Genomic DNA, 10,125 nt, shown 5'->3' on the forward strand with positions numbered 1-10,125 from the left:
ATATATATAATAGGGTGGTTGTGAAGATCAAATGAGATAATATTTGTGATGTGCTTAGCACAGTGCCTGGAACATAGTAAGTTAATAAATCCCTCCCTCTCTCCTCTCTTTCCCTCCTTTCTTCCCTCCTTTCTTCATTCCTCTCTCCCTCCCTTCCCTCCCTCTCCTTTTCCCTCCCTCCTTCCTCTCTCCATCCCTCCCTCTCTTCTTCCCTTTTTCCTCCCTCCCTCCATCTGTTCCTTCCTCCCTCCCTCCCTCCCTCCCTCCCTCCACAGAAAAGAAGTTGGTGACCACAAGCTCACAAAGATTTCCCCCCTACTCCAGGAGACCTTGACTTCTTACTCCAGAGATCCTGCTAGTTATTTTGGAGTGCTTGGCCAAAATTGGTCAATGGACCCCCCCTTTCTGAGAGTGACTAATGTAAGTGGATCTCCAGCAATGGGAAATGAGGCTAAAGATGCCTCTGTCCAGAAAGACAGTAACAGTACCCCAAAACACCATATTCCCTGCCATAAGGGTAGAGTTGGACCTGGGCCCCTGCTATTTAGTCAGGGAGCTTTGCAAGTGGATCCTCCACTATGCTCCTAGTCAGGATTCTACTAGAATCCAACTTGGGGAAAGTTGTAGGACCCTCAGACTGAGGAACCTCGAACATACAAATGTCCCTATCTCTGAAGAAGCCTGTATTTCTCTCACATTCACAAGAGAAATGAAACGTTCACATTTTTTGACAAAATTATTTGGTTAAAGAAAAGGATCTTTGTTTAATTTAAATTTAGTGTACTCTATATATTTTTGTATATGTGGATGAACAAATGAGTATTGATAGCAATGGAAGGGTTTGTTTCTTGTGCTTTCTATGAATTGGTGTTATCTGTTCAATAAAAAAAAAGTTACCACGGGGCAGCTAGGTGGTGCAGTGAATAGAGCACTGGCGCCGGAGTCAGGAAGACCTGAGTTCAAATCCTGTCCTGGAGTCAGGAGGACCTGAGTTCAAATGCAGCCTCAGACACTTAACACTTACTAGCTATATGACCTTGGGCAAGTCACTTAACCCCAACTGCCCTGCCTTCTCCCCTCCAACAAATAAAGATACCAAACACATAAACAGAACTGAATCTGGTTTCAGAGTTTTCCTCCCAGTGACTCAAAAATAGTGGAGAGAAAAAAAGAAAAGTGGTTTTATAGTTTGAAGTTTGAGGCTCAGCCTGATTTCCTCCTTCAGAACTCCTGGTAGGTCATTTTCCTTCCAACTCCTTTCCAGTTTGGAAAGAATGAGGTTTATTTTTAAATCAAAAGGCAAGTAATTGGGAAAGGGAAGCAAAATTTCATCTTAAGAGTTTGGTGTACCTGACCACAGCAGGTTTTCCTGAATGATTTGGTAAAAAAAAAAAAATTTAGTTGCATAAGCAAATTAGAAGGAATTAGAATACCCCATGGATTTTCAAATTCTTAAGTAAAAAGTAAATTGGAAACATTTGACAGGGCAAAATGGGAAACCGTAAACATGGAAGTTTCAACGCAGATCACCTCGAAGTAAAGTTTTGCAATGAATTTGAGAAGCATAAGAAAAGTTGTGCTAATTTGCAAGAGAGACTCAAGAGAATAAAAGGAAATGAGAGCTGAAAATAATTTGAAAAATGACTTGAAAGTGAAGAAGTGGGAGGTTAAGGACTTGACAGCATTAGAAAGTGAAATCCTGAGTCAAAATACATAAAGAGAAATGCAATTCAGTGATTTCCAAGATTCAACCAGCAGAAAAAAAGAGAATTAAAAAGGAAGTTAGAGATTGTTTACACTGACATGGTGTGTTGGCCCACAGCTCAATTAAAAGGCAGTGAGAAGTCCATCAATGAATTCTGAAAAAATAAAAATCTGGGAATTCACGGCTGCATACAGTCTTAATGCATGGGAATGAGTTTTAGTTTAATACTTTTAGATAAAGCTAAAACTGTAATTTTGACTAGGATGTTCATAAAAACCTAGAAAGAGACCACTAATTGGAAAAAACACTTTCTTTATGACAGAAACCTTTTGAATCAACTCCAAGTGGGTATGCACTGTGAAACTCCATGAAAACTCTCCTCTCCTTGCTGAGATTGTCTAACAGGCTGAGACACTCCAAGGGGCTAGACCAGGAAGGGAGAACCTGCCACTTGTGGCCTTGAGGTCGCAGGTTCCCCATCCCTGAATAGAACATGCTCTGAGGTCCAAAATTTCTTGAATGACCAGCTATGGGTCATATACGGTAACCTCACTCAGCAGTGTTCTGCCCCACAACGACAATGTTACACCCGAAGGTTCTTTATTAGGAATATAGAACATCCTCTTAAAATGTGAAAGGAGCTTGGACCCTGACTCAGGGATCTCGGGAAGGATCTATATGGGACTGAATAGATCAAATAGATCAAATTCACTGGGATTTATGGCAGCTCAACTCCCCACAGCAGCCTAGTTGGTTCAGAGCAAGTACTTCTGGAATAATGCCAGATATTTTGTATGAAAAAAAAAAAAAGATTTAATGGAGTTCCTTGTCTTTACAGTCACATCTAGTAGCAGTGTGCACAGCTTTGAGATGCAGATACGATTATGGTACTTGATAAGAATTGTTGGATTCACCAAATAATAGCAAACATCCTTTCCAGATAAGCATTATAGATGCACCAAAAGAATCAATACAGTCAGGTACCCTTGAGTGCAGATAATGAATCCTATTAAATACTTGCATATTTGAATTTGCAATGCAAATTTCCATGGGGCTGAAATAAATGACCATATTTTACATAATTATAATTTCAAATAATGTGAATTCCAATACATATGACCACTTCACAGGATCCTTGAGTTCCATGTGTTGATAGAAACTATCAAAAAGTTGATAGTACTAATTGAGATCTGGCTGTATATGGCTTCAGAATATGTATGTCTTCTATAATTGGTATGGCTAAAGGGACCAGAATGTCTTCTTGACCACTGACTAGCGGGACAAAGTTCCAATGGCCTCTAAATTGGACCAAATCAATCCCAGATGTCTTTGTTGATCTGCATAGCCTTCTGGCTACTGTTATAAAGTAAAGGAATGAAGAATCAAGTGTTTAAATATTGACTTATCTTTACTTATGTCACTAAACCCACTGTTAAAACATTGAGAATAGTCTTTGTCATCTGACTGTTTTGCTGCATTTGATGTATTCAATCAAAACAAAAAACTCCAAGTGTTGAACCAATGAGAATGATGTAAGTTGGTATTGATTAGCAGGTACAAAATTGAGATCTTGAATTACTAAATATATAAAACATTTCTAATGGTGCAGAAGCACAAAAAGAGGAATTATGGAAACCGTTTTTTAAATCTTTCTTTTTTAATTTTACTAGAAATATTAAGAAATATTATTTATCCAGCCTAAATTTTTTTCAGATTTTTCCCTTAAGAAAAGTATAAAGAACAAAAATTAACGTCTTCCTTGAACTAGAGTAAGAACAGTAACCAAAATTAACCCTTGTCTGAATAAGACAAGTGATTGGCCCAGTGACCCACCTAAGGACAGTGTTTTCTCTTTTGAAATTCAAGGTTAAAATCATAATTACAGAGGGGCGGCCAGGTGGCTCAGCGAGTAAGAGAACTGGCTCCAGTGTCGGGATGACCTGGGGATCAAATCTGGGCTCAGATACTTAGCACCACACCCAGAAATAACTGGCCGTGTAACCTTGAGCAAGTTACTTAACCCCAATTGCTTTAAAAAAAAAAAAAAGATCATAATTACAGGAAAGAACTTTTAAGTGGAAGTGGTCCAGGAAGGAATTGAGTAGTCACTTCTGAAATGTTACCATATTTTAATATATTAGGATCTTTTCTTTCTTTGAAATTCCTATAAATGTTATCTCAAATTGTCTAGGGGCAGGGAATCTTGTCATAGTACATGGGAGACCATGCCAGTTTGTATTTCTCTACTTCAGAAGTTATTTGAAATTAGATTAATCTTAAAATAAATAAGACAATTTCTGGCAAACTTGAGTCTAAATTGTAAAATATATTATTAGTACTTTCCCCCCCTTTGGTAGTACTGAGAGGTAACTAAAACCTCACAGAAATACTTCTCTGAGAGTTTATATATGATTCATTATTAGAATATGGCCGTTGACAGGATATATATATATATATATATTGTTTAAAAGACTTTCAAAGTAGGATATGAAGGTACTTCCTTAAAACATTATTCACATGCACCTGAGAATTACCCACGAATATTGGAGCAGTGTCAGTGCTGTTCTTATTGATAAAGTCTTCACTGAAGTAAAGACTGGGAAGTTGTCATTTCACATCTCTCTAGGAGTAGCAGGTTGTCAGTCCCTTAGGATTTCTAATGCTATGACCTTCACTTTTGTTTTCATTCAGTGAAATGCACTCTAAACTCAATGTGAATGAGTAGGACTTTGGGGTCCTGAGGAATCAGGAAGATGAAAATCTTAGATGGGTTGAGGGTTGAGCAAATATAATCAATTATTCATGCCCTTAGACTACACTATACAGAAACCCAGGATGAGGCACTGGGAGTGCACCAGAAGGAATGGTTTGGAGCTTCAGAACCCAGGAAAGGAGGACCTGGAGCAAGGAGATCTCTTCTACCCCTGTGCAAAGGGAGGCAATTGGATCAACTTGGTCTCAGAGTGTTATCTGGTATTTTATGCAGAAGTTGCATTTTGAGCCCCACCTCTGCTCTTAGTGCCAATGAAAAGCAGGGGTTTCTTGGGAAAGGAACATCCTCACTTTATAGTCTACAGGGTATCCCTAAAGTCTGGACACATGGGAAATCTTATTAACTATGCATATTTTCAAGAAATTAAATGAATGAAATTTTCAACAACATTTTATGTAATTAGCATAAATGAGATTTCATAGGAAGACATAGGAGACACATAGGAAATCTCATTAATTAATTTAATTTAATTAATCTCATTAATATGGAAAATAGTCCCCAATAGCTAATGAAAGCTTTTATTCCATATGAAATTGTCATGGCTAAAATTTATGCTAATGAAATAAAATGTTGAAATTTTCATTCATTTCATTTTTTGAAGATATACATAGTTAATGAGATTTCCTATGTGTCCAGACTTTAAGGACGCCCTGTACTCTCATGATGGAGAGGAAAGGCAAACCCTGATCCTGTTTTTGTCAAAGAAAACCTGATTGGGGAAGTGGAAGTGATGAAAACTTTGAGAAGCAATGATAGTACCATATTAATGTTTGTAATACATAAGGCAAGCAGCTGGGCAGGGTGGGGAAGACTATGAGGCACATATTACCTATAGTTTAGTGGGTATCCTAAACCTTGGAGGAGTAAATTTCAAGGAAATCATTGGAAATAAAAGTATGATACCAAGAACTGAGACTTTGAAAGGAAAATTGGTTCAAGTGAGAGTGACTTAGTCCTATCAGAATAATGTCAGGATGACAAAAGCCCAGGTGTTGAAGCTGATGATAAATGATAGCAGCGACAAAATATATTAAAAAAAAAAAACAAGAAAGCATTGACCCTGGGGCGGCCAGGTAGCACAGCGAGTAAGAGCACCAGCCCCAGTGTCGGGATGACCTGGATCGAATCTGGGCTCAGATACTCAGCACCACACCCAGTAACCTTGAGCAAGCCATAGCTTTAAAAAAAAAAAAGAAAAGAAAAGAAAGCATTGACCCTACTGATCAGGCTGGATAGTGCAGTGGTAACAGATGATGGGGAAATAGTGGAAAAACTCAACTTGTGTTTTTGCTTCTTTTTTCCCCTCTATCAAGGAGAATGATCTCAGAGGGAAGAATAAAAGAACAAACATGGTTAAGGTAACTGAAAACCAAGATAAATGAGGAGAAATCTGATCATAAATGAGAAGATATCTGATCATTGAGTTGAGCTGCCTCTGTGAGTTAAAGTCACCTGGCTTAAATGAATTTCATCCCAAGGCACAGAAAGAATTCAGATATAAATTCAGTGAGTATTTATTAAGAAACTACAGACTGGTGAGGCTCTTGTTTTCCCTGAGCAAATTCCAGAATGGATGATTTGGGGAATACTTAGAAAAGAAGTCCATGTAGGATCAGGAAGATGAAGGAGGTCAATCTAACCTCATCTTCTTTGATAAGGTTATTAGATGATGGATTAGAGGGATAATGTAGACATAACATACCTGGATTTTACCAAAGCATTTAACAAAATCTTTTATAATATCCATGTGGATAGTTGATAAGGCATTGGGCTAGATGACAATAGACTGAATTCATAATTAGATGAATGACTGGACCCAAAAAGCATTTAATGTTTAATGATGATATGGAAGGAGAGTTATAGAGGTCTTTCTCCTTGCCCTATCCTATTCAATATTTTTATCAACAACTTGCTTAGAGTACATGTTTATCAAATTGGTAATTGCTATTAAATTGAGAGGACTTGTTACCACATTGGGTGTCAGCATCAGGATCAAAAAAAGTTATCCATAGGATGGAATGATGGCCTAACTACAACAAGATGAAATTGAATATGAATGCATGTAAATGACTTCATTCAGATTTAAAAGAAAAGGCCAGGGCACAAGTATAAGCACTTCATGTGAAAACATTCTGAAAGTTCCAGTTGACCACAAGCTCCGTATGAGTCAATTATGTGATGTGATTTGGAACTCAACATTTTACAAAAATGAATGTTGAAAACTTTTACATGTAATTGGGAAAAAATTAAATGCTATTAAGGAAAAAAGTAATGTGATGCAGTATCAATCTAAGAGAGGCATTGTGCCCAAAGCAAGGAAGGACATAACACCACTACCCTCTGCCCTGACCAGACACATTTGGAAGATTGTGCACAAATTTAGGGACCACACTTTTAGGGAGTGACATTGACCAGGCAGAGGAAGATGGCAAGGATATTGGGGAGACTTGGAACCATCAATATGAGAGCCTTCCTTGCCAATGCCAACCCCTCCACTTGTGTTGATCCCAAACCCTACTGCCTTTTCAGAGATCTTGCCCCTTAAATTATCCCCTCCCTCTCCCTAATTTCCAATCTCTTCTTATCCACGATGCTTTTCCTCCTGCCTAGGAAAATTTTCAGATTACTTCTATTCTTTAAAAAAAAAAAATTAACTTAACCCTCTGTCTCTTCAAGTACCAACTCTCTTCCCCTTTATATCCAAACTCCTTTTTTAAAAAAGAAAGAAAAAGAAATCTGTGTATTCTCATTGCTTCTACTTTCTCACTTCCCACTCATTTCTCAACCTCTCACAAACCAGTGTCTGTCCCTATCACTTGTGTGAAATTGCGCTTGCTCTCTCTCTCTCTCTCTCTCTCTGTCTATCTCTCTCTGTCTCTCTCTCTCTCTCTGTCTCTCTCTCTCTCTCTCTCTCTCTCTCTCTCTGTCTCTCTCTCTGTCTCCCAGTCTCTCTCTCCTCTCTCTCTGTCTGTGTCTCTCATTACCACTGATCTTTTTATTGCCAAATCCAATGGCCTTTTCTCAGTCCCCAGTCATCTTGACCTCTCTAAAGCAAGTGACACTGTTGACCACTTTCTCTTACCAGTGTTTTCATAATGCAGTTCCATCATGGTTCCCTTCGTATCTGTTGGACCAACCCCTGCCCAGTGCCTGTTGCAGTACCATTTTCCATGGCCTACCTTTCCACCCCACCATCCCATGCAAAGATATACCCTACAATGATATCCTGGACTCTCACCTCTTCTCCCCTACCTATCAGTGATCTTATCAGCACCCATGCAATCAATTATGATCTCTGTGCAAATTGCTCCTAAATCTACATTTTCAGCCCTCATCTTCCTCCTGAGCTCCAGGTTTGTATCTCCAAGTGCCCCATGGACATCTCCACCTGGATGTCCTATAGGCATCTCAGAACCAACATGTCAAAACGGAATCTGTTTTCTTCCCTCCTAAATCCATCCTCCTTCCTAATTTCCATATTTCTGTCCTTAACTCTTTACTCTCCGTCATCCTCCACATATAGTCAGTTTTCAAGTCTTGTCAATTCTATGCTCTCAGCATTTTCACATTTGTTCCTGTCTCTCCACTCACAACACAACCATCCTAGTTCAGACATTCAATATCTCTTACCTAGATTCTTGCAGGGCAGCTAGACAGAGCTAGACTAGATAGAGTATTGGACCTGGAGTGAAGAAGAACCATCTTTGTGAATTCAAATCTGACCTCAGACACTTACCACTTGTGTGACTCTGAGCAAGTCACTTAACCCTGTCTGCCTCAGTTTCCTCCTCTGCTGTGTTCTAATTAGTGTTCTTGTTCCTAATCTCTCCCCTCTGTACAGCTGCCTAAGTGACATTCCTAAGCATAAATCTGACCATGTCCCTCCCCTGCTGTAGAAATGTCAGTGATTTCCTTTTGCCTCTAGGATAAAATATAAACTCCTTTGTTTGGCACTTACAGTACTTCACAATCTGGCTCTACCTCTACCTTTCCAAGTTCCTTACACATTATTTCACCCTCTATGTGCTAAGCAAGCCAACCTATTTGCTGGTTCCCTATTTGACAATCTATCTCTCCATTCCATGCCTTTGTATAACTTATCTTCCATCCCTGAAAGGTTTCCTTTCTCACGTAGAACTTTTGGAATCCCAAACTCCCATCAAGACTCAGTTTAAACCTCCCTGTCATAAGACCTTTCCTGATTTGTTCTTAGTATCCCCTCCTCTATCCCCCAAACCTTTGGTGTTTATTTGTCTGTGAACATGATGTTTCCCTAAGGAGAATATAAGCTCCTTAAAGGCAGGGGTTGTCTCACTTTTCTTCATGTATTCCTAGTGCCTGGCACAGTTCTGGCCCAAAGATAGTACTCAATAAATGTTTGTTGATTAAGTGATTCACTTATTGATCAACTGAAGAACCTGGGACTATTTTGATTACAGAAGAGAAGGCTTAGGGAGAAGGCATGCAGTTTGAAAGGCTCTCACAAGGAAAGGAGGTTAGACTTTTTCAGAGGGGAGACCCAAGACTGTGAAGTCACAGGCAAGCAGATTTCAGATCAATCCCAACAACTAGAGATGTTTAACAATAGAATATAGACTGCTTCAGCAGGCGGTGAGTCCCCTTTCACTGGAAGTATTCGAGCAGAAACCAAGGATCACAGATATGGTAAAGGAGCTTCCTGAATGAGGACAGGGTGGGGTGAAGGAGCCTAAGGTCCCTTTCAGCTTTAAGAATCTCTATCAATTTTGGTTTTGCTCACTGACCAGAACTGGGTATTGAGATAGGGAAGAAGAAAGATTGGATTTAGGATGGATCTCCTTCCTCCTCTCCGGTCTCTTATCTTTCCCTTCAACCTTTCCCCTTCCCCACCCCTAGCCTCTCCAATCTTTCTTCTTCCTTCCTCTTCCATATCCAGACAGGGTAATGGGGCAGGGTAAAGAGAACAGAGCTCCCCTTGGGAAGCCTGGCTTAATCAGAATTCTATCTTCCCCATATTTCCATCTGGAGCCCTTGTGGTTTGGTACTGACATCATCAGCCAAGGTAGGGCGTTGTTTTGTACCCACAAAAAATGTTTTTCTCGTTAATTTTGGCATGTGAGAAAATCAGTCTATGATTGAGTCAGGCATTGGGGCTGCTGCTGTCCTGAAAGGGGGGTGGTGAATGAAATGGGTCTAGCAGAACAGCCATGGAATAAGGAGTTTGGAGTCGGTAACTCTGATCATCTAGATCCAAGAGGAGGAAATGGAGACTGGGGGCTGGAAGTCAGAGAACGTGCCGGAGACCTCTTCTATTATTTAGTCTGACCCTTCGTGACACCATTTGGGTTTTTCTTGACAAAGATACTGAAATGATCTGCCATTTTTTTTTTTTTTTTGCTTTTTGGAAGGCAATTGGGATTGAGTGACTTGCCCAGGGTCACACAGCTAGTTTTTGTGTTAAGTGTCTGAGGCCAGATCTGGACCCAGGTCCTCCTGACTCCAGGGCTGGTGCTCTATTCACTGAGCAACCTAGCTGCCCCCAATGATCTGCCATTTTCCAGAGACCTCAGGAGGGAAGAAAATACCTCTAAACCTTTAGCATCTTCTCCCTGACTAACCCTCATTACAGAAAAGCCTGCATAAGGCTGTATTGAAAAGTTTCTCACCC

The sequence above is a fragment of the Petaurus breviceps genome, unplaced genomic scaffold (genome assembly GCF_028583685.1).
Source record: "Petaurus breviceps papuanus isolate PSGF00001 unplaced genomic scaffold, PetGlider_PUasm1.0 103, whole genome shotgun sequence".
Classification (NCBI taxonomy): domain Eukaryota; kingdom Metazoa; phylum Chordata; class Mammalia; order Diprotodontia; family Petauridae; genus Petaurus; species Petaurus breviceps.